This window comes from Delphinus delphis, chromosome 3 (genome assembly GCF_949987515.2).
Source record: "Delphinus delphis chromosome 3, mDelDel1.2, whole genome shotgun sequence".
Lineage (NCBI taxonomy): Eukaryota > Metazoa > Chordata > Mammalia > Artiodactyla > Delphinidae > Delphinus > Delphinus delphis.
The window spans coordinates 137,900,466-137,925,726 of NC_082685.1; the positions used below are offsets into that span (position 1 = coordinate 137,900,466).

The 25,261-nt window shown below is 43.1% G+C and overlaps 1 protein-coding gene across 1 annotated transcript in view; it reads right to left on the reverse strand.

The window, feature by feature from the left end:
* The window catches only part of GHR (growth hormone receptor), a 274,756-nt gene extending 252,973 nt beyond the window's left edge, over nucleotides 1–21,783 (reverse strand). The window contains exon 1 of the mRNA XM_060009529.2: nucleotides 21,278–21,783. The gene's annotated coding sequence lies outside the window, so the exon portion shown is untranslated. The remainder of the gene's footprint in view (nucleotides 1–21,277) is intronic.
* Between the last annotated feature and the right edge of the window lie 3,478 nt (nucleotides 21,784–25,261).

A 25,261-nucleotide genomic window follows, 5' to 3' on the forward strand; every position in this document is an offset into this window, starting at 1 on the left:
AAAGAAGGGAACAGCTTCATTAAAAATCCCAGGAAGATGAATTAATCCCCTTCCTCCCCCTCCCTCTTGCCCCCAGCAGGTGTCCTGTACATAGTAGCACGTGGAGTTCTGCTGTTAATGCCACTCTCTCTCCTTCCACTGGACCCTGGGGTTTTTCCATCCTCAAAGATTAAGTTCCCTTTGATTTAATATAACAACCAGCTTATGGATAAAGGTGCCATTTATTTGCACTAGTTTTCCTGCTTTGGAAACACGCAATTTAAATGATTTGAGACTTTGGAGACCATATAGAGACCATCCAATTCAAATGAAAATGGCTTCAAGGGCCAGGAAGGTAACACAAATAAACGAAGTGGGCCAGGTAGAAATTGGGGTTTACTTTGTTTAATTTTTACCACTCAGAATTTTAAGCCCAACTGTTACCCAATCTTTCCATTTTTCCAAGAGAAACTGGAAATTTTTTATGTTGACAACTAATTTAAAAGATTATTAAGCTCCATACCCACGGGCATGGAAAACTCACCTATAGAATTCCAGTTGGGACCTCCAACCTAATCTGGTGAATTTCAGCCCTGGTTTAAAAAAACAACAACAAAAAAAAGAATCACCTGGGAGCTTTAAAAATACACATCTGCCTCCTCTTCCAACTGGCAATTCTGATTCAATTGGGCAAGGGTGAGCTTTCAGGTGATTCTAATCAGCAGCTAGAGTTGAAAACTAACAATCTGGTCTAACCTATGAATTCTACAGATGAGGAAATAGTAGCCCAAAGACTAAAGCAACCTGCAGCTAGCAGGAGAGAAAGAACATGGCTTCTTACGGACATGCTGTTAGCAAAACTCTAATATAAATGCTACTTTTTTTGCCAATGAACCGGAGTTTGGGCTCCAATATATATCATCTGTAAAGTTTCAATTGCTTCCTCAGGAGAAGTGTTAGGAAAAAGAGGGCTGCAGCATCAAAAACTAAGTCTAGTGACTATCATGCAACATTTGCACTGGATTGTAAACTCCACGAAGGCAAAGGATTGGTCAGTCCCTCCTTCACCACTGAGGTAAGTCTGCGCCTCCATAAACACTTGATCAATAAATGACTTCATGATTTTCAAAGTTCTATTCCCAAATAAATTGGGAATAAAGTTCCCTAAAAGCTCAAAAATCAATTTTCTACAGAGCAATGTCAGTGACTAGAAACATTTCAGAGGAAACAAGTTATGAGGTCTCAACTATCTAAGGGGAAGATCCTTAGATCACTGTTGAAAAAGAGCTGTAAATAGTAAAGAGCTGTAAATAGAATAAGCTGTTCAGGGGCTTCCTGGGGCTTCCCTGGTGGCGCAGTGGTTGAGAGTCCGCCTGCCGATGCAGGGGACACGGGTTCGTGCCCCGGTCTGGGAAGATCCCACATGCCGCGGAGCGGCTGGGCCCGTGAGCCATGGCCGCTGAGCCTGCGCGTCCGGAGCCTGTGCTCCGCAACGGGAGAGGCCACAACAGTAAGAGGAGGCCCGCGTACCACACACACAAAAAAAATAGGCTGTTCACAAGACCCCATCTCGTTAGGTTTAAAGCTTCCTTTTCCTACAACAGCACAAAAAGGAACATACCACTCTATTTACGTCACTTTCATCACCACCACTAACTCACAATATTTATTTTTTCTGGAGCTGAACCCTTGCCAACTCCAATAGCCATAGCTTAAATATCCTGTCTGGTTTCTTGACTCCCTGTTACAGAACCACTGCAATCCCTTGTCTGTCTGCACTTTTATTCATTTTCACACACTATAGTGGATAACTGGCCTCAAAAAATGGAATATAGCATTGTGTTATATTTACCTCAAAAGATTTGGTGATAAATACCAGGCTTCCTTTCACCCTGTGAAGATGCTGGCAAAATCCTACTCATTGTGCAAGAGTAAGACAAGTTACTGGCTTATTATTAAAAAAAATACACCTCTGCCCTGTCAGTCAGTGCAATCCAACCATCTTTCTTCTTCATAGTGAGCTGTCACTGAACCAGGTTCGTCTTGCCCCGACGCACAGCAAACCAAAACGCTGAGACACCGAGGTTTGCAGCAGAGAGGGTTGATTAACAAAGCAGCCAAGCGAGGAGATGGGAGAACAAATCTCAAATCCGCCTCCCTGAAGGCAAGGGGGCTTGGGGTATTTATGGGACACGAATGAAGAAGCCGAGTGGTCTGAGGCGTGGGAGGCGTGGGGGAAGGTGATTGGAAAAAGGTGCGGGAATCATCCATCTGCACGGGCGTAACTAGGCAACAGGTCTCTTGCACCTTTGAAGGGTAGCGTTTTCGGTCCTCCGATGTCAAAAGGTCACCGAGCAGACAATTAAGCATGCCCAGGGTCGGTGGTCCGATCCAGTCTTAATCAGCTCAGCTCAAAATAGATGTTGCTGACTCCAAGTTCCTGGAAAATAACTCTGGCAAACATCTAACTGTTTTGGCTAGGTGCCGCTTAAAGGACAGGCAAGTCTTCAAACAACCTTGATTAGTGAAGGCAGGTGGAATGGATCTGACTGCTTACCCATGGGTTTATTTCTAAAAAAACAAATCTGATGTCACTTACCTACAAAAGAAATTCTGGGGCAGCTACCTACCGGGACCCAGAAAACGTCCAAGATCCCTGACGCTATGTATGAATCCTACGGACTTTTCCAGCCTCATTTCCCTTCAACTACCCTCAAATATCCTCTGGTCCAGCCACCTCAAACCACTTATCAAATTTACCTAACACACCATCTTCTTTTATAGTTCCATGTGTATGAGCTGTCCCTTTAAGAACTCCCCTTCCCCTTTTCTCTATGGGGTGGGAGAGGGGTGCTTTTCAAGAATGGGCTCAAAAGGTATATCTTCTGAGAAGCCTTCCCTGACTCTCCAGGACCATAGGTCTCTGTTTCCTCCATCTCTCCTGCCTCCCATGGGGTTAGTTGTGAATGTAATTAAATGCCTCTAGGCTGTGTGCTGCCAAAGCCCGTGTCTGCTCTTCACACAGTATGGAACCCAGGTTTGCTGAGTTCAACTAACCGCTGCTGCCCCACCTGTGCGGATAAGCAGACAGAAGTGGGTGTCCGGGCAGTTCCACCTCCTGTGACAACTAGGGCTCCACTCACGGTGAGCCTACTGGTATTTGTGACTGTTCTGCTTATCAGTGCTTTGGTTTCAACTGCTCCATTATGAGTCTCTCCTGTGAACAAAGAATACTGGACAATCTCACTTACCTGTAGAATCTAAAAAAGGCAAACTCAAAAATAAAGTAGGATGGTGGCTAGAGGGGTTGGGAGTTGAGTGAAACTTGGAGATATTTGTCAAAGGGTGTAAACTTTCAGTTATAAGATGAATACGTCCTAGAGACCTAAGGTACAGCATGGTGACTATAGTTAACAATACTGTATTGTAAACTTGAAATTTGCTAAGAGAATAGATCTTAAATGTTCTTACCACACACAGAAAAGTAACTACGTGAAGTGATGGATGTGTTAACTAACATTCATGTGGTAACCATTTCACAATGTGTATACATAGATCATCGCAGTGTATACTGTAAACTTGCACAGTGTTATTAGTCAATTATATCTCAATAAGGACTTTAAAATACATGAAAACAAACCAACAAACACAAATATGCTCTCTTCTCTAAAGCACACTGAGCTTAAGTCAGACCCTCCTTATTCAACATAATGTATGACATAAAAGTCAATGTTGATTGAAGTACACTTTTCAAATCGGATGTCATAGGCAGTCTCTCTTGATATTTACCTAAGTCTCTTTTGCTGTGATTTAAATCAGGAGAAATCAAGAATATCTTCAGAAAACTCACCACCAGAGATGGAGGAAACAGAAAATCAGTCATATTAAGTTTAGAAATGAAAAAAATTTAAAAAACCACGATGACTGGACCACCAAGTCTTTTCCCCAGCAAAAGAACATACTCACACTGTTAGTTCAGTACAGAAAGCTAGCTATGGGTGCTCTCAGAGTGGGGTATTTTCTATCGACATCAGCGCCAATCCTTTAGAGCTTGATGGTGGCATAATTCCATCAATGATTCTGACTCATGATTGACTCATTTTTCTATTTGCTGGACTTTAAAAGATACCATAGTGCCCCCATAATGTGCATCAGCAATGTTACCTTTTGAAACCTGTATCATAAATTCTACTTTAGTCTGAATGCACCCAAAATAACTTTATCACGTAGAGAATAAATCCATCAATTACTAATTACTGAATGCCTACTATGGCCCAACACATTGCTGTGGAGGATATTCAAAAAAAAAATCAACCGAAATTATTTCCTTGATGAATTTAATATAAATCATAATGACATTTTACATATTAGGTCCCTTATTTTGATTTTTCTCGACAAGATCTCACAGAGCAGAACACTCGTCATCTGCAAGGCGCTGTAGTGAGGCTACCGGGGAAGCTGCAGACTTCGACCCTGAATTCATGCCATATGTAAGAAGGCAATGCCCATGAGAAACTCAAGTGACAGAAAGTGTGAGAGTCTTAATAAACACGCCAATAAAGTGCCAGGGAAAAGGAACAAGGGAGCTTGTAGCTGGAAATGGAGCAGATGCAGGAGAAGGATTGGAGCAGACACTGTGGAGTTTGACATTGTGGCCTTTGAGCTGCGCCTCAAAGGATGAGTAGAATGAGAGGATGCAAAAAAATAGAGAGAAAGGCCACTGTGGAGGGAACAACATGAACAAAATTGTTGGGCAGAAACAAATGAGATATTCTGAGGGCAAAGGAGCAGTTCAGCTTGAAGCTCAGCAGAAAATCCAGATGGGTAAGTAGGTTGGGGTAACATCACAGGGCTACGAATACCAGGCTAAAGAATCTGAAAATCAATCCTTAGGCTAATAAGATGATTTTTGAGAGCATGGGCAGTCAGAACAACAATTAGTTAAGATGATTTGGCAATGGTGAGACGGAGCTAAAGGAGGATAAATAAGGGCTTCTATGGCTGTGGCTTCTGCTCCAACCAGTGTATGAGCTGAACACTGCAGTGATTTTTCTGATTAACGTTTATAGCTACTGTCAAATGGAAATCTATTAACTGCTTGTGGTGTCTTGCTTCACGAAGCTTTGGTTTCAAACACATCATTATAAAGTCTCTTGTCGCTGGCACTGAGCAGTCTGTGTGCTTTCTATCTGCCCAGAACTAAGTGTTATAAGACCCAAGAGCCAAACAATACATGCAGCAAAATGCTCATGATTCCCAGCAAAGACCAAACCAAACTTGCAGTGTAATGTTTATGTTCTACATAGCACCTGCTGTATGTGAAGCACTTGACAAATGATTAATTAGATTGAGTATTTTTTGTTATGTTGAATCCAGAGAAGACAGTGCTATAATCCGCCTTGGTGTCAGGTTCATTTTATGCATCCACCTGACTGGGCCACAGTGCCCAGATACATGGTCAAACACTATTCTGAGGGTTTTTGGATGAGATTACCATTTAAATCAGTAGACTTTAAGCAGATTGCCTTCCAGAAGGTGGGTGGACTCATCGAACCAGCTGATGCCCTAAATGAAACAAAAGACTGACTTCCCAGAGTTAAGAGGGAATTCTGCAACAGACAGCTTTTGAATCTGAAGTGCAACTTCAGCTCTGCTCCTGGGCTCCAGCCTGCCCTGCACATTTTGTACTTGCTAGCTTCCATAACTGTGTGAGCTAATTCCTTGAAATAAATCTCCTATATACACGCACATCCTATTGGTTCTGTTTCTCCAGAGAACCCTAATCCCATGGTAAAACATGCCAGAGTTTTCACAACCTACTTCAGGTCTACCTGCATCTTCTTATGATCGTCTTGTCTAGAAAATGCCCTTGACATGAAATTTATGGAATGACAGATAAGGGCTACGGGCTGGGGGCAGGAGTATCTGGCTAGATTTGCTGGGGCTTTCTTAGGCGGTCGTTATGCCTACGAGCCCTGTACATTTCATAAGCACTCCACTTAGCCAGACGTTAACTATACAATGACCTTCTATTTAATATGTAGAGAACAGAAGGGAGTTGTCTGAACTGAAAAAACGTGGCAGTGACGATCCTTATTACTGAATTCCAGGAAAAAAATTAATGTATTATACTTTCATATGTGATTTCAATTAATAACATTCGGACACCATTGGCAAGGTGAGTGGCCCATGATAGAGCCACTGAGTCCAAGGATCTAGGCTAACTGAGGGCCAAGCAGGCCCCTTATAGGAACCCAGGCCTCACATTCAGACCTCTGCAGCCAGGCTGACACCATCCCATGCCAGGTGAGCCAAAGTGCTGTTCCTCCAAAGAGACTGTAGTGAACAAATAAGTACCATGTTTCTAGTTCCTGTTTTCTTTCATCAGTCAAATCCCAAAACACCAGAGAATTTGTCCTGAATTGTACTAGCTTCCCTATAATAATTTTTACTTCTTTGCTGTGGACGTCTAACATCAAAGAGAATGAGCAAGAGGGCAAGACCTATGCCTTCAATCTGTGAAGGAGGAAATGCATGGTTTTAGAGTTTTTGTTTTATTTTAAAGGCACACTTTTTCTGGCTGCTTTCTCTAATTGTGTCTTCATCTTGATTTCACACTGCTAGTATCTTTGATCATTATGGGCTTAATAACAATCACTTCATCATATTCCTGTTTTTTTTTTTTTTTACACTACATCCTTATATTCCTTTAAAAAAAAAAAAAGCACCGGAATCACCAGTGAGCTTTAAATCATCTATGGGCCCCACCCTTAAAGATTCAAATTTCTTTGTTCTGGGGTGCAGCATCCTGTTCTGATCGCTGACCTCTATTCTTCTATCACTTTTAATCAACTACTCTGACTTCTACTCTCTCTCTCTCCTGTCTTAACTTTTTTCTTAACCAGCTTAGATTCCTGGTTGATCATTTCAGAGGCTCCCTTGCTGCTGCCATCTTTTCATCACAGCTCTCTGACAAAACCTTAGGCCTAGATGATCCCACTTTCCCTGTGCTGGCAATGGCTGAGTGCCTCCAGAAAGCATCAAATACTTTATAATTCTTTTAACAGTGTATCACCATGAATTTGTGAACATCAGCCTCAACTGGGCCTTCAAGAAGTGACTAGGGATCCTACTAAGCTTTACGAATTTACTCCCTTTCATATATTCGAGCTTTCTCTGTCCTCCTCAAAAATCTGAAACTACTTCCTTTCTTTGCCAGGATGCCATCCCTTTCTCTCTCCCATTCAGCTACTTTTCAAAGAAGCCATTTCATAGAAACGCCTTTAACTTGCAGCTACCACACCTCGGCATCTGCACCCTTCCCTTCTTCCCTCCTAGTGCAGAAGGGAAGGAATCCTCTCTCCTCTCTGATTCCTCCAGCTGTCCTCAGAGTGGAACTCCTTCTGTCTTCTTGGGAATCCTGCACGATTGATTACCCACCCTTTCTCTCTCTCCAACCCTCATCCTCCCCATTGCTCTTTCCCATCAACCCTTGGACAAGCTTGGGTCTCCTAACTTTAGAAACCTCTCCCTTAATGCTATTTCCTCCTCTAGTTAAAGCTCCATCCTTTTGTTCCCCTCCAGAGCCAAATGTCTTGAGCCATCTCTATCCACTGCGCCCCTTTGTTCACACCCCCGCTCCCCATGACGCTTCACTCTAGCCTCTGCTCCATCATTACACCAGCCCAGCTCTCTCTGAAGTCCTTCCAGATGTCATTTTACTAACCCAAAGGACACTTACAGGGCCCTTTTTACTTTACCCTCAGCAGCATCTGAAATGATTCTTTCCCTGGCCTCTGAGATGACACCCTAGCATCTTCTCTGTCACACTTTTCATTCTTATTTGTCAGCTTTTCCTCCACGTGGCTTTTAAATGTTGGAATTCCTCATGGCTCAAAGCTATGCTTTCTTCTCTCACTCCATTTTCACCCTGTGAGCTAAGAGTGATACCTTTGTGGCTTCAATACTGTGTCTAAACCCCTGACTTCCAAATTCATATCTCCAGACACCTCTGATCCAGGATCGAGACCACATGGAATCTCCTCACGGATGTCTTAAAAAGGCCCCAAACTGAACTACTTTCTCCTAACCTATGCCTGGTCTCCCTCCAGTGTTCCCCGTTCCCCTGAAGAAGACAAACACTGGGCAGTTTTCCATGGTGTCCCTCACACAATCATATCCAAGTCAGCACGAAGTCCAGTCTACTTTCCCTCATAAATAAGTGGTATATCTATTAACCGTAAGTAACAGTAAATCTCTCCACTTCTCCCCATCTTTATCACCACCACTCTGGCTCATGCTACCAACACCTCTGGCCTCCAACAGATTCAGAACACATCTCCCTGAACACCTCTGTCCATACCTCCTCCATCCATTCTTCATTATGGAGCGAAGTGACCTCCTTCAAATGCAAACCTGATTGTTTCACTATTTTGCTTCAAAACCTTCAATGGTTTTCTATTTCCCTTTCTACTGATAAAGACTACAGTGCGGCCTGCAAGACCATGTGAGATACAGTCCCTGCTTACTTCTCTGGCCTCTTCTTAGGCCATGCTCCTTGCTCTCTGGGCTCTAGCCACCCTGACTGTTTTCAGTTCTCAACAGTACTGGGTACCTTTCTGCCTCCTGTTCCCTCCGCCCAGATTGCTCTTCCTTCTTCCTCTTACTTCTACTCCTTTAGATCTCAAATAACTTCCTTTGAAAGCCTCCCCTAACCACCAAGCCCCAACCTGAATCATGTCTCCTTATACTTTGATTCCACAGTACTTAAAACTGTTTTTCCTTATACTTGGTTAATGTCCTCCTCCATTCTAGACCATGAACTCCTGTGAGGCAGAGGCTATGTCTGAGTTGCTTACCATATGATACTATTCTAGTACCTAGTCTCCTGCTCTGCTGGGCAAAGTACAGACTGAATTAAGGAGTGGTTTGTGAGTGACTGAATGATAGTAATGATGGATCCTTATACTCAGCTATCAATATTCATCTTTATCCTCCCCTGCAGCACAAACCCAGAATCAAGGTCAAGCATAAACTTTCAAGTTCAGTTCAATATAAAAAGTATTTTTTAAATACTTTAAAATAGGCTGCATGGAGGAAAAAACATTGAAAGGGAAGGACTAGCAGGGTCTGATCTGGGTTCTCCAACGTAGGGAAGGAAAACCAGTACCTCTATATTCATTCTGAAAACCAAACAAGAACTAGCCATATCTACTTCATGAATGAATTCCTTAACTTACTTAAATCACTTCCTTTGTAGATATATAAGAAAAAAATCACTTTCACATATTTTTTAAAAAGGGAAATAATTTAGGATCTCCCATAAGGATCTTAAAATGCTCCAAATTCAGAACCTATACATGTACTAAAACCAACACTAACCTATCCCTTCCAGCTCTCAGAGTCCATCTTTAAATAAGTTTACAGCACTATGTCCCAAAGTCTTATACAAATTCTTGGGCTTAAGCTCAAAAGATATTAATCAAAGTCCAAGTAATTTATTAAACTGCAAGTGGCCATAAAGCAGAGTTAATTCAATTTGGCAGGCAGAGCAAACCAAGACACGGCTTGACCTATGAGCTTTTAGGACCCCCTTTGAAAAGCTGAGTGAAATCACTAGGGAAGAGGTTAAAATTCAACTTTGTTTTATATCTCTCTTTAAATAATGTACAGTGCAAGCCTGCTCCTGACAATTTAAGATTTTGAGTGATAACTTACGAAACAAAATACTTCCTGAGTTTTCCCACAAGAATTTTTTAAAAGTTCAAAATGCTCTCTTCAACAATGTGGTTATTATTAATACCCTTCCTTTTAAATCATGGACTTTTAAGGCAGCTGTCCTTTGAATTACAAAATCCCAAATCCCAGGGAAGTCATTATAACTATTATGTTGACGGGGCATTAATATTTTACTACTCACATTTGGCAACTGTTCTTTTTCTGGAAAATTTCTCCTTGCTGGATCAATATTTCAAAATTTAAGATTTAATAAAATGAAGACAATTTATTTTTTTAATGATCAAGGCAGTGTTAGGCTGCCTTAGCTATCTATTACTGCATGACAAGTTAGCTCAGTTTCAAACAACAAGCATTTATTATCTTACAGTCTAGACGCAGGGACCTAGAAGAGGCTTCGCTGGCTCAGGGTCTTTCACAAGGTTGCAGTCAAGTTGTTGGCGGGGAGGGGACTGCAGTCATTCTGAGGCTGGACTGGTGCTGAAGGCTCCACCTCCAAGGTCACTCCTATGGTGGCTGCTGTCAAGAGGCTTCGGTTTCACATTGGCTGTTGGGTTGGGGGCCTGAGCTCTTCATTCCACACTGGCCATGGGACTCCCTCACTTTCTTTCCGGGTGGGCCTCTCCATAGGGCAGCTCAAAACACGGCTGTTGGTTTCCCCCAGCGTGAACGGTCCAAAAGACAGAGCAACCAAGACAGAAGCCACAGTGTCTCTGAATGATTTAGTCTCTGAAGTTGCACATCTTCACTTCTACATTATTCTGTTCGTTAGGAATGAGTCATGAAGTCCAGCCCCCACTCCGAGGGAGGGAAACCTGGACTCCACCTCTTGATGGGAAGAGTATCAAAGAATTTGTGGACATATTTTTAAAACCACCACATAGGCAGTGGCTAGAAGCATGGGAGTTGGCCACATTCGGAATTAGGAAGAGCTGTGTTTGAATCTTGACCGTGCTACTTAGAGCTGTGGGTCCTTGCATAAATTTAACTTCCCTATGTCATAGTTTCACCAAATGCAGAATCAGGTGGCTCATGGGGGTTTTGTGTGGGATTAAATAACATAACATGAAAAAAGGCCTTGGAATAGCCCCTGGTAATAGTAAGCACTTCCTTAATGTTGCTCATACAACAGTTATTGGTGAAGCAAACTATTGAGCGCCCACCGAGTAAAGAATACACAGTCCTTTGCCCTGTAGGAGCTTACAATCTCACTGTTACGGAAGTAAATCTGAAGTTAGACATAGAAAAGCTAATGTGACATAGAACAGCTAGTTTTTCCTCTAGAAATCCAAGGGCTTCCTAAAGAGAAGAAGTACTTCCTAAAGAGAAGTGGTCAGAAAAGCAGTCTAAACAAAATAAGGAAGTATATAACGGTTTAAATATTTTTGTTTGCCTGCTTTTTTAAAGAACAGAGGCTGTCCCTTCAACTTAAACGTTCTCAGAAGTGTTGTACATACAACAGATGAAAGCACGGCACTCTGCGGGTGGGAGGCATGCAGTGCAGCCAGCTTGGCCCTCTGCTCTGGACACCCCAAGGGCCCTGAGGGGGCTTGCTGGAGCACAGTTTGTAAATCTGCATTAACAGATTGTGCCTGTATCACAAACACAAAGGCCAAAGGTCAAATGGTCCTTTGACCATTTGATTAAAGGTCATGATTTAAAACCATGCCAACCTAAGGTAGCCATTTAAGTAAACAGTTTCATACATGTGATCTGAAAGGTAATGCTTTTCCTCCTTTAAAAACGTGCAATGCTTTAAACATTAGAATCTGAAGGGATTCCCTTTCAGTCAATCCCTGTTTATTCCTTCTAAGAAAACAAAGACCATTTTTACATGATTGTCCCTTTGTATCTTCTTAGAAGTTAGATCTCATTCTGAGCCAATAATTTGTGTTTTACATAGATTGTGTTATTAGATACTAACTCTAAGCTTCCAACAACTTGTAATCAAAGCAAAAATTAACAAAAACCTTAAAGCCTATTCTTTTCTGAATTTAGAATTAGAGGTTAGAGGAATTTAAGCATTGGTTAGCCTACATATCCATGTTGTTTATCTTCCCAGAGTCAAAGCTTGAATAATTTAAAAAAAATTTCTTCTGAATTTTATGCCCCAAGTTCCAAGGCAACCAAGGGTAATTTTCATTTGGGCTATTGAAAGTATAAAGATCAGTCAAAGATTTCACTGAATATTCCATATCCCTCATGGAATATGTAAAAAAAAAAAAAAAAAAGGATAGTAACTATGGAAAGACTGAGAAATGGATGTTAACTATCCAGACTTAAGCACATTATAAAATAATAAAATATTTGAATGATTACACAACATCAATGCCTGCTCTACAGAGGTGCTTTGCTTCCAAGCCTATAATTGGGCCCTGGATCAAAACTTTATTATTAGAGCATGGGGTAACTTTCTGATGAGCTTTATGGTCAATGTATGTGTATATCAAGATAACAGGTTTTACAATTATTAGTTAGGCTCTGAAAATGTTCCACAGATCCAAGGCTGACAGTTAATCCAGCTTACTAAGAAATATACCATGCATGTTTCATAATACAGTTTTGTCAAAGACTGCATGCCCATCAAAAGGCACCAAGGATAGGGGATGGGCAAGTGGAGAAATAAAGATGTATTTAAAAAAATCATATTGTGTTATCCAGTGCAAGATGCCTGTCCCTTCCCCAACCATGCCCTCTCACCCCTAATAGGGCACACTGCCTAATTTCTAACGGCCAGCACCTGTATTTCCCTGCCTGAAGGTTCTTCCTTGCATCTCCAGATTGCTTTGCCCTCCTGAATGTTAGTGACCAGGAATTAGTGACTGATGGAAGTTGGTGGGTAAATTATTCCAACTCTTTCAACCTTGGGTGAGAGGGCTCAGGTGTGTGTTTTGCCTGGGCTCCCAAAATCTCTCCAGGAAGATGACAAACTCCAGTAGCCAATGACGGTAACTTGCTTCATAACACACCCTTTATTGGCTCCTTTCGCTTCCTTTTTTCACTTTCTCAAATAAACTTTTACCTGAATCCTTGTGTTATGGCTTTCTTCTGGGAGAAATCCAAACCGAGATGCTACTCATAACTATATTTGCTGATCAAGTGAAGTGGCTCTTGAATATATCAGTCTAAGGTCATTTATGGAGAGAGATTACAACTATCCTGGATTATCTTTGGTCCCTCACTCCATACCATGAGGAAATCTCACCAAATTATAAATACACTAGGAATTGGCAAATGAAAGTCATGCATTTTTGGACGTGTGGAAGGAAAATAAATTTTTGGAAGAATGCTAACAAAACTTCCATTAACTACTTAAAATGCATTCATTCAACCAAAACTTACGAAGGATTTTCTATGGGATATAAAGTGAACAGAAAAGGTCACTACTATTAGGGAGCTTACATTTTTGTTGGTGGAGATGGACAAAAAAAGGAAAAATAAATTAATAAATAAGATAATATTAGATAGTGGTAAGTGCTGTGAAGAAACTAAAACAGGGTTATACAATAGCATGACCTAGTTGGGGAAAGGTTACTCTAGCTAGGGGTCAGAGAAGTCCTTTTGAGAAGGTGACATTTGAGCTGGGGCCTGAATTACAAAAGAGGACCAGTCCTACATGGATGCGTATGTGTATAAATGTGTGTGTACACACACACACACACACACACACAATCACACCTCCATCATATCACAGAGTCAGGCCTGAAGAGGATAATGTCCTTTCATAAAGTATTCTCTCTCTATCCTCCATAAAATACAGACCATGCAGTTATTAAAAATAGGAGGCTTACTTGTTAGATATGCATCCTAAAGTATAATATTTACATCTACAAAAGGAAAGGACAAGATGTCTGAGACTGCTTTAAAATACTCAGGGGCACGGTGGAAAGATGAAAGAAGATTAGCAAAATATTGATGACTCTGGAAGCTGAGTAATGGGTACCTGAGGCTCAAAATACTATTTTCTTTACTTTGTTTATGTAAAATTTCCCACAGTCAAAAGTATTTTTTTTAAATAAAATGTATATCAAAGATAGAGAATTCCCAAAGTTATAGAAATCCCACCTCACCAAATTTTCATCCACAAATTAGGAGTTCAAGCAGGAAAGTGTCCAGTGGAATCATGAAGGTGTAAAGAAAAACTCTGGACTATGCAATGAGAAAGGAGGTTACAGGATACCCCTTCAATGGAATGCTGAGCTGGCAAATTGGATGTGTCTCCCCAGTCCTACTGAGTCCTACAGAAAAATTCAAAATGTCTCCGTCTTGCTTCAGATATTAAAAATTTCTAGATGTTTCCAAGGCCCTGAACAAGATCCACTTTGGGAAGCTGGCCATCAGGTTTGGGTGCCATCATTAATCTAAGGAGAAATATACCAAATTTGCATTACGAGCTGAGATCCCAGTTATCACCTGATTCTATCCACGTCCCTTTGTCCCCAACAATCCACATACTTCTTGTCGACAATTCAATTTCTCTCTGTGTTTTACTACATACTAACGTCATTAATAAAATATTTATTGAATGTTTATTCTATGACAAGCAGAGTACTGTTTTGCCAATGTCCCTATTGGAAATAAGATGCTACACTGACTGCTGATAGGAAAGAAATCCTTCCTCTTCATTTTGCTGCTCTTTCTTTAATATTTCAGACTTGCTAGGTATAAAAATGGTGTCTTTTCTTCAGTCATCATCATCTTGTCCAGGGATTCTAGTATTTTCTTCTACTCCTTTGGGAAGAAGCTACTGTAGAGGTTTTGTCTTTAGGAATCTTTTTATTTCTCCTTCACATATACTTTTCAAGGCTCTTCTTTACTTTGCTTTATCAAATTGAGGTTTTCTGGGATAACAATAACATAGCTTGAAGATGTCCAAAGAAGCAGCTGATAGGGTGAAGCAGGATCATATGCCATCATCCTGACCAAGGACAAAGGCTGATTTCCTGACCGATAGCAATCAAAATTGGCAGTCTGACTGAAGACTCATCAGCCGTCATCAAACTTGAGATGAGCTGTTTTCTGCATCATGGTAGCACCTTCTATTTTAATGAGCACGGGGAGAGAACTATGTAAGACTCTGCTTTGTAATGGTCTCACTCTACTTTTTTTTTTTATATGGTCACTCAAAGATTAAAAAAAAGATGGATGTGATGCTTACTATGATAAAGTACATTTTTTAAACAAGAAAAAAAAAGAGCTTTTCTTTGTACCAGTGACTATCATATTTCTAATAAACTAAAGGAACAAAGAGGGATGCCTCTTTTAAGGTTTTTAATTATATACTACTTTAAATGTTTCATTCGATAAACAACTGAGGATACAATCAAGGAGTTATTATAGCAAATGTCTAGCATAGCAGGCTGTCCACCATAGATAAATACATCAAAGCACCTGTTCAATTTGCAAGCCCTTTTGGTTCTACTGCTGACTGAGGGATTTATCAGGGTGCTTTCTACCACCGGCGCCAAATCTCCATGAAGTGAGTGTTTTCCCTAGGATACACTTTCCACTTAGAAGCCCAGCCAGCTGGGGGATAGACTTGTTTATGTTTAAACGAATTCACAATATAAGAAGAAGAATTCACTGGGATTATTATGATATTCTTCTAAAGAAAACTGACTGAAGTCTAGTCAATAACAGAAGACGCAAGCCCTAATCAGAGCAGTAAACACATCTGGAAGTTTTAAGGACTCTGTAGAAGAAATTATCTACTGATTTTGGAATGGAATATTTGAAGGTAAGTTGAGATGCTAATCACACAGCCCAACAATTTCTGACAGAAATCACTGCCTTCCTATGAATCATTAGTAAGTGAAATTTGTGCCTGACCTAAGGCTTCATTTACCTATATTAAAAGGTAGTGAGAAACACCCAACAAATAAGTTGAGACTAAACAATGACCCTCTCTGTCATCCTCCTTTTAAAGGTCTGGTACTCATCATGGAATTTTCTTTAGCTCAAAGCAAAAACAACAACAAAAGAAAAGCAACTACTTCAGAAAGACCTCCTGCTTCAGACCATGATGAGCTGTTATTGTTTAGAATGGGAGCTGGAAGCACAGATGTGATTACATTTTTATCTGTTTTACTTCATTGATTAAAAAAAATTAATGGTAAGGGAAAAGAATCAGCAAACACTATTTCCTGATGCTTATATTCAAAATTGTTGTGTATTGTTAAATAAGTGATATAAATTATAGCTTGACTGTCCAAAGCAGCCCACATTAATTCAACTAACACTCTTCCCACATGCTGTAATGCTATGTTTACAGCATTCAGCAGAGTGGAAAAATATAAAAATGAATAAAATTTATTTTCTGCTCTTGAAAAACCCACAGCCTAGCAAGGAAGACAGATATGTAAAAAGACCATGAAACTGGAAATGAATGAAATAGGTGTTCCCGCAGACATTCAAGCAAAGCCCCGAAAGAGCTGAGAGAAGAGAGAAATTCAATAATTTGATGGATTCAAACATAGCCCTGAAAAGAATCCTAAGAGGTCATCTTGTTTACGCCTCTTTTTTTGTTGTTGTTTATTTGTTATTAATGTGTAAGAAATATGAAACCCAAGAAATTCGGTAGTTTGCAACAATTACAAAGCCTGTTAGAGGCAGAGCTTAGAGGGGACCCGGGTTTCCTGACACCCTAGTTTACTATTATTTCACATGATGCCATCCTAACTTGCAGGTTTCTTATATCAAAGTTGAACTTTGGTTTAGAACTTATATGTCCAAATACTTATCAGTGGGTCTAGCAAACACACACACAAACACACACACACACGCGCGCGCGCGCGCGCGCGCGCGCGAGGGGGACAGCACGGACAATTTCATCTAAGAGCACAAGACTCTCATTGGCCCCTTGTCCTGACTGAAGGTCTGTGCACACGGTAGGGCCTTCTGATAGGCCCAGATGTCAGTCTATATCACAGGTTGGTTTTCTCTCTTTGCCAAGAAGAAAGGGTCATTTCTTTCACATCCAGACTTGCTGAAATAAACAACACTGTCATCATCCTCAACCATAACCATTTCCTGCAGGAAGACAGAAGATTCTCATCTGTGTCAGATTCTCAGCTGGGAAACTCATAATTTAGTCAAGAAGCCTCAGATGGATACACAAAAGAGAAATCAATCATAACAGATAGGTGTCTAATGCGAAGTACAGGCCATAAATGCTACAGACTTTGTGTGGAAATGCCTCAGCCCCAGGCGGTAGGCATTCGAATTCTCACAGAGGAGAAAAGTGAGTCTCAGAGGAGTTAATTTGCATGTTGGTGGTAAAGCTCAGACTCAAACTGAGCTCTGATGGGTCCCAAAGTGGTTGCCTTTGAAGCACACCCTCTCCCCTGTGTGTCCTGTATATACCAGCTTTGCTTCCTTACTCCAAGGAGAGGACTTGGTAAGTGAGGAGCATCAGGGAACTCCCTTAGGGCTGATGGCCAGATACACCTGCTCTAGACTTCCCTGCGGCATTGGCAAGCATTTACCTCCAGAGGAAGATGAGGTTGTTGACTCAGTTCATGTCCTGTATGGACACCTTAAATCCCAGTTTCCTGAAGAAGCGTTTCTGTCTGACGTACTTTCACCTCATTTATGGCCAGATGGCATAGTGTCTAGGACTTGGATAGAACAAGCCTTCAATAAATGCTGATTGCTAGTACTGACTCATGCTCATGGAAGCAGACACAATGAGGTCCATGAAAAGAATACCTCGCAATGTAGTCTCTACCTGTCTGTAACATGCAGTTGCAATTTGCTTGTCTTCAGAACATTCTACTTCTGCTGTTCTGGGGCTTGGTATTCCTTGATAGTAAGAAATTAGATAGCTGTCTTCACTGCATGTAGAATTCTATTTACCTGCACAGTATTATACTTTCCACAGATTTATTGGGAGTTCAGGCATGAACAAATGTTTTGAAACTATCATCATAATGTTTTGACTGTGGATGATTAATAATCTGAAAAGAATGAGTTGTTTACAGGTTTGAAATTAGTGAACAGTGTAATGAGATGGCTAAAACAGCTCATGAATATTAAGCTGACTTAACAGATATAGAAAGTCCAGGACTAAGGATTTCACATCTCTGTTTTCAATGACGTACATTAGGAGGGATGGAGAGAATGTGGACTCGAGGCATCCTGGTCAGGGCAGAAAAGGGTGGCACCCCACAGTGGGTGAGGAACAGCTCCAAGAACAGGCAAAAAAGAATTCAGGAAGAAGGAGCATACTGTTTGTTTTCCAATACAGCACTTAAAGGGAAGAGAGATTAGATTCATTGTATGTGGTTCCAGCAACTTAATACTAGGCCAGTGAGCAGAAGAAAGTGTTGATTCAGTACAGGCAGAACTCTCTAAACATAAATCTCCCCTAGAATGGACTGGCTAGTGAGGAAGCAGGATTTCCATCTGATTATTTCCAGGGAGAGGTAAGCTGGCCCACTAACATGGAGGGCTACTGAAGTGGAAGTTCTTGCCCCAGTAGGGAGTTACCTATAAAGTCGGTGATCATACTGATCAACCATGTTACTGAGTATATTGTTTCCATTATATTGCCCCGGGTTGAAAAAAAATCACTTGCCAAAAAGACGTCCTGTGTTGCCTTGTTTACCCAATTAGCAAAGGTCTGACTTCAGCCTTACCGAACTTCAGTTCTTATCAATTCAAGATTCAGAAAGTGATTACGTGATTTGAATACTCATATTATTTGTCACTACCACAGATATTATAGGGTTTTCTTTTTATTTATTTATTTTTTGTGTGGTATGTGGGCCTCTCACCATTGTGGCCTCTCCCATTACGGAGCACAGGCTCTGGACGCGCAGGCTCAGCGGCCATGGCTCACGGGCCCAGCCGCTCCGCGGCATGTGGAATCCTCCCGGACCGGGGCACGAACCCGTGTCCCCTGCATCGGCAGGCGGACTCCCAACCACTTCGCCACCAGGGAAGCCCAGGGTTTTCTTTTTTAAGAAGAAAAAGTGACGGTTTGTATGGACGCATGTGAACACACTAAAAAATAGAAGTTATTTTCATTATTGACATACTTTTAAAAAATGTCTTCCCTGAAAGTAAACCAAATCTCCAGAATTGTGCAATTTACCAGTGGAATGACCAGAGAAGCTTAACAGATTTAAAAAATATAACCCATGCCTTTTTCCTGAGCTAAACAATTTGCTGTGCCACATTCTCAGTGTATCACTCAGATTTATCTTTACATTAACAATGCTTACCAGCAGATAGCCAAAAAGGTTCGCCAAGTTGGACCAACTTCAAGATTTGTTTCCATGCTGGGGTGCTTCACGCGATTAGCAGAAGCAGAGTGCAGCTAGGGCTCATTTATTACATTATGCTATAAACATTTTGTCTTGAGCTAACAAGATACTCAACACAATTCCATAGGTTACTAAGCACCATATACATCTGTTAACACAGGCACCAGAGATAGCACAGAAAAGGCATCTAGAATCCATTTTTAAGAGGTTTATGATGCGAAGTCTGCTGCCTAAAAACTAACAATCAAAAACACAGCCCCAAACTCTGCCTAGAACAAATATTTGCAAGACAAAGTTATGCTCAGTTTGGAAAAAAATGCACTCGTGTCGTCGCTTTGTCAATGCATTTATAGATTTTCATTTCACACCTCTGCCCATTAAGTGTTGGTTTTCCATGCCATTCAGGAGACCCAAGCTATAATTTCACTGTGATATATTTACTCCAAAAGAAAAGCTGAATGTTGACTCACCAACTTTCCTTAGACTCACGTGAAGCAAAAAGTTTACGAGGGTGGAAGAAGATGAGAGACGGGACATACTTAAGCTACGAATGAAGTTTTCCAGTGGTCTCTGGACTTAAAACACATCCTTCCAGCTCCATCTAAAGTCCATCTGAAGGGAAACCACGAATGGCCAGACCCCTTGAAATCTAATCTGGGAACACTGAGCTTTGTTTTTCTCAAAAGGAAGAAGAATCCTCAATCACAGAAAAGATGGAACCAACAATTCTGTCTACTAAATCATTTTTTTTATTTCGTTCCTATCCAGCATTTTAATTTCTGGAAATGTTTCAATACTATAGACCTCCAAGGTCTATACCCTGGCACCCCAGAGAGGAGGACTTCCAGGATGACACCACCTGCTCAGGTGAGGAAAGATGAGTGCCTTCCCAGGCACACACACCAGGGAGTCTAAACACCCCAGAGGCTGTGCACAACAGTACCCTGGGAATCTCGGATCCACGGATCCAACCTGGGTCCGCGTCGCCGGGCTTCTGAACCCACACATTAACACGTCTCCTAGACCCTCCGTCCTCCTATGCAGGTCTCCTGAGAGCTCCAGAAACCTCCACCTCCAGACTTTTGAAGGCCAAGGGATTAGTATTTTAAAGTCCGTGGTACTTAAATCCTGTACAGAAACTCCTGAGACTTCCCAACCCTCTGGCCTCCTGTTACCTTTCCCCGTCCCTTCCAAGGTCTTCCGGCGGCACAAACAGGCGGGCGGCACCTCTCTGGCCTCCTCCCCCCAACCCCCCTGCACACCCTACTGGCTCAGACTCCGACACGCCCCCCCAGGCGCACACACGCGCGCACACACACCGCGCGCACACACACAGCGCGCACGTACACCCATTCAGCCCACTGACCCTGCACCGGGCCACCCACTCCCACAGCATGACCCCAGCAGGCGTACCCCCCACTCAGGCTCATATATAAAGCACTTACCCCAAAACAGACTTCCCTGTGCACCCGCAAGTAGGTGACCCTGCCCAGCACCCTCTGCGCGCCGCCGGAGTCCTCTCCCCAGACCCGTCGCTACCCCACTCACCCGCGCGGCTCTCTTGCCTCGGGCAATTCTGTCAAAACTTTAAGCCTGGTTGATTTCATAACCACGAGTGTGTTCAGGGCTGGAGGAGTTCGGCTCTACACGATCTCCACCCACCCCAGCTCATGGGGACTGGTGGCCGTGACTCTAACTGACCCCAGCTCCGCTGGTGCCAATGCGCGGCTGCAGTCCGCAGAAACGCGCAAGGGTGGTGCGCTTTGGGAAGGAGCGCGCGGTGTAGAGGCGCACAGCCGAACAACCTCCCCTCTCCTCCCGCGGCGCAGCCAGGGACCTCTCCCCGCTTAGCAGCGAAGCCTCAGCAGTTCCTGCCCCAGCCCGGCTGGCTGATGATGTCAAACAGAAACAGTCGCAAAACTTCTAAGACTTTAACAAAACTGGCTTCGGAGGAAGCCCCTCCAGGCACCGCAAACGCGGGTGGGAGCAGGCGCCAGCGTGGGATGGTTCGCCTGTCACCCCCAACTCCCTGACGCCCCCACCCACTTACACATACACACACGCACACGTTCAGAGCGTGGATCGGGTTACAACTACCCACCAGCAGAAAACAACTTCTTGGTGAAGAGGAGGGGAGCAGTGCCAACCCCCAAGTCACCAGGACAAAAATTATCCGTGTAAATACATAAGACAGATCCCCACTTTCATAAACAACTGGCGTCCCAGGCTCCACTCCCAGGCCCCCCGACACAACATGGGGAAAATCAGAGCCCGATTCCGGAGCTCCCTTCCAGTACCTCCGAGCCTCGCCTCCGGAGAGAGAGAGCGGTTCGCGGCCGCGCTGGGGCCGAGGGCGCGGGGCCCTCCGGCCTGCGCGGCCCCAGCCCGGGGTCCTCGCCGCTGCCTCGGCTCAGCAGCAGCAGCCGCCGCCGCCGCCGCCGCTGCAGCAGCCGCCGCTGCTGCCGCCGCCGCCGCTCCCTAGACCGCCTCCTCTTCCCATGGCTGCGCCCTGCTTGGCAGCTCCCGGGCTGTCAGGCTTGGGGAGGGGGAGGGGAGGGGTGAAACGGGAAGGGAGGATGGGAGGGGAGGGGAGGGGTGAGAACCGGCGGGCGCCGTTCACTAGGGGTCACGCCTCGCCCGGCCCGCCGCCTTCGGGACCCAGGCTGCCGCAGCCAGGGGAAGCGGGAGCTCAGGGCGGCTGGTTCGAGACCCGCTGGGGAGGCGCCGAGCGCAGTTCGGACCGAGCACTCCGCGGAACTGGGATGAAGCGTTCCCCGGCGAGGAGTTGGAGTTGGTGCGTGTCACTCTCATCTGGGCTGCGCGGCTCCTCCTAGAGGAAAATATTGGTAGTTGCAGGACACTTCCTTCCTCTCCGCCCACCCCTGTTCCCAAAAAGAAGGCAGGACCTAAAAGAACCTAAATGCAGTCAACAAATTCAAGGGAACGCTTACAGAAAGGTTAGCTTTCTGCTGGAATGGGGGCGGGGGTGGGGTAGGGAGGGGAGGAAACGGACAAGACAGCTTGGAAAGCGTAACTGGCAAACCAAACATTGCCTCTTTACACCTGCAACCAATTTCCAAACTCCTGCTCCCTGGGGCATGGTGAAAAGATAGTTAAAGGACCTTACTTCAGAGGTTAGAAAACGGAGGCAAGAGAGATGAAGTAATTTACCAAGGACACGAGGCATGTTAGAATAGGGGTATGTCCAGAAACTGGAGCACAGGGAAGCAGGGTGTCCAGACACAGACCTCGGCCTGAGAACTGTACTTGTGTGTGACCTAGGGAACGTGGTGTTTAAATGTCTTGCGCTGGACATCTGTCAATACGGGCCTGCCCACCTCATTCCACTGCAGTGAAAAGAAAGTGAGAGAAGAAGCTGTCAAAGTGCTTCAGAAAGTCAGTATCGTTCTGCATAAGCCTGTCATTTTGTTAAAGCATCAAACTCCCAGTCACCACATGCTTTTCTAAGTAGAAAGTTCAAAAGTCCAGTTCCAGGTTGTCTGAGATCTGACAGAGCAGCCCATCATGCTATCTTTTTACTATTTACTTTATTACTGACAGCCAGTTGTAACGTCATTTATTTAACAGATTCGGCTTACTAAATGACATTTTTTTTACAGGGTTCACAGACACAAAGCCAAATTTATACCCGGAGAGAAACGTTTAAGCAACAACTTAAAGAAACCAAGCTTCTTAGCACTAGAATAAAAAATCCCCAGGGCATGGAAAATAGCACAGGTATGCCAAGACTTGGGAAGGAGCATAGTACCAAAGACTTCGGGCAGCAGATGTCCCATAAGATACCCTTCTTTTTAAAGGAATCAAAGAAGTGGAAAATTCTGTTCCTTATAGTCTTTTCTGGTGCTCAGCTGTGGCTCAAGGCAAAGACACCCAGAATGAAAGGAGGGGGAAAGATTCTAGTAGGGGTGTGGACCACACTGTCCCATCCTGAGGCAGGAGGCAGGATGGGTGTTGATCTTGAACTGGTCCTGCTCTAGCTGTATCCCACTCAACTATGATGAGGCTTCCTTTCCCTAAGAACCACGCCTAATCCCTTGATTTCTGGGGTTCCATGCTTTGCTAGAGCAGTAGGAGTGCTTACCAATGTCTGGAGTTTTTAAAAGGGGAATTGCCCACATAGAGAGAGATTAGGGCACAGGCAGGCAGAACACCTGCTGGGTGGTCAGTACTGCCAAGCTGGCTGAAAGGGCAGCACTGGAGACCAGGCAGTCCACGAATGCTGACTCCACTCCTTCTGAGATGAACTTCCAATTTGGCCTTTCAGACTCTGACACTGCCAAATTCTCTCTTTATATCCCTTCTGTGCCTTCTCATTCTTGCCCGCCCCCCTCACCCTCAAGCTCAGAGAATCTTCTAGCAGGTGCCAGAGGGACTCACAAAATATTTTCTAAGTTCTATCGTTTACACCCTGAGATGATTTCAGGGCCATGCTTAGCAAAGAAAGATTACCTTCTTTCTTCCTCTGGGTTCATCTGGAGCCTTCATTCTGTGAGACAGGGAAGCTGACTGCTCTGTCTTTGGGAGTAAGGTCATCATGCACAGAAAACATTGGTTAATATAAAAAATTATGGAACCAGACATAAATTTGCAACTTACATGAAAGGCAGTCCTTTTTAAGCCCCATGAATAGAGATCCTCTGATCTCATATATGATCATGTATAGGTCTATAGTAGTATTTGCCTCTTTATATTTCCCAGATTATGAGGGAGAATGTATCAGGTACTGAATTAACTAACTTGCTACAAGTTAAGGCATGCCAGAGTACATTTACCTTATGAAATGTGAAACTGTACTTACCATTCCTTCCCCGCTGCCTGGAGACCATATAGGGAAATTCTCCTTAACCTTCAAATTCCAGCTCAATTGTTTAGTGCCTGGCTTTTCCCAAAGGTGGAATTAATTAATTAACTATCCCTGCATCTGCATCCTCATGGGTCTTTATACCTACTTGTATTAAATATTTCAGTTTTTACTAATATGTATACTTTTCCCATTAATTATGAGACCTCTGAGGGAGGCACTATATATTCTGAGTATCTGTACCTAAAATGTCTACGTTGGTGCCCAGCAAATGGTACGATGCCCAATAAATGCTTAACCAAATTGAATGAAAATGTAGAACTTCCAAATTTGTATCTCAAACCCAGATCTTTATACAGAGCTCTGAACTGCCATCCTCCACATTTTCTCACACTCCACATTCAAAATCGGGTCACTTCCTGACCCCTCCATGCCTAACATTTGGTCCAAACCACCATGGTGTTTCACCTGAATTACTGCTGTAGTCTCTCAAACTCCTACTGGTCCTGTTTTCCTGGGGGATCCAAACTAATACAATATTTACTGGTAAAACTAGTAAGATTCTAGAAATAAAGCACACCTACTTTAAAGGATTTTTGAAACTAACACTGAATTCCCATCCACTAGGTTCTTTCGACAAATGTTGAAGAGCCTGCACCATGACAGATTTGTTCTATGAACGTAAGATACCTCAGGGAACAAAACTTACATGGCACGTTTACAAAGACCTTGCCCTCATGGGGCTTACATTCTATTTGGGAGAGGCAGTGAACAATAATAAACATAATAAATAGGTAAATCACTGAAGTGCTGCTCAGAGGAAACTATAGTAGGATAAGGGTTTCAGGAAAGCCAGGTAACAGGTGGAAGAATGCTGGGAATTCCTTCCTTGCCCAGGACTCAGGGCATATTGTGGAGTTGAGCATGTGATGCGGTGAACACCCTGGAAGAGCACCCTTGACGCTCCCCACCCCTGTCCCCAGCCCTCACCCTCAATTGCCTTGGTTGAGAGGATGGCAGGGGAATCATGAAGGGAAGAAAACAGCTGAGGAATGTATTCATCTTTTCTTTCCTCTATTGAAAGGCAACAGGGGAAAAACTATTTCATGATCTGGAAATTCTTAGCCAAGACTTATGAGGAGGTCCCAGAGCCAGAATTAAAGCTTAAAATCACCATTTATTTTATGAATTTCAGAAAAATTGGTATTTCGATTCAGAGCTCTTAAAAACTAAAAGGAATATGATTGCCTGGACTCTCTCTAGTGGACTCAGAACCACCCCCAGAAAAGCTCAGGACCTGGGCAATGCCATCCATGTGCAGCCAGTGGGTGGAAAGGAGCCAAACAAGATAGGTCTCAACAGAGACTCATGAATGAATGTTCCCCTTTAAATGACTTAAGTGTAAAAAATTAAAAACAAATTTTTTTAATATTTTGAGACTATTTTCTCTATCCTCCCA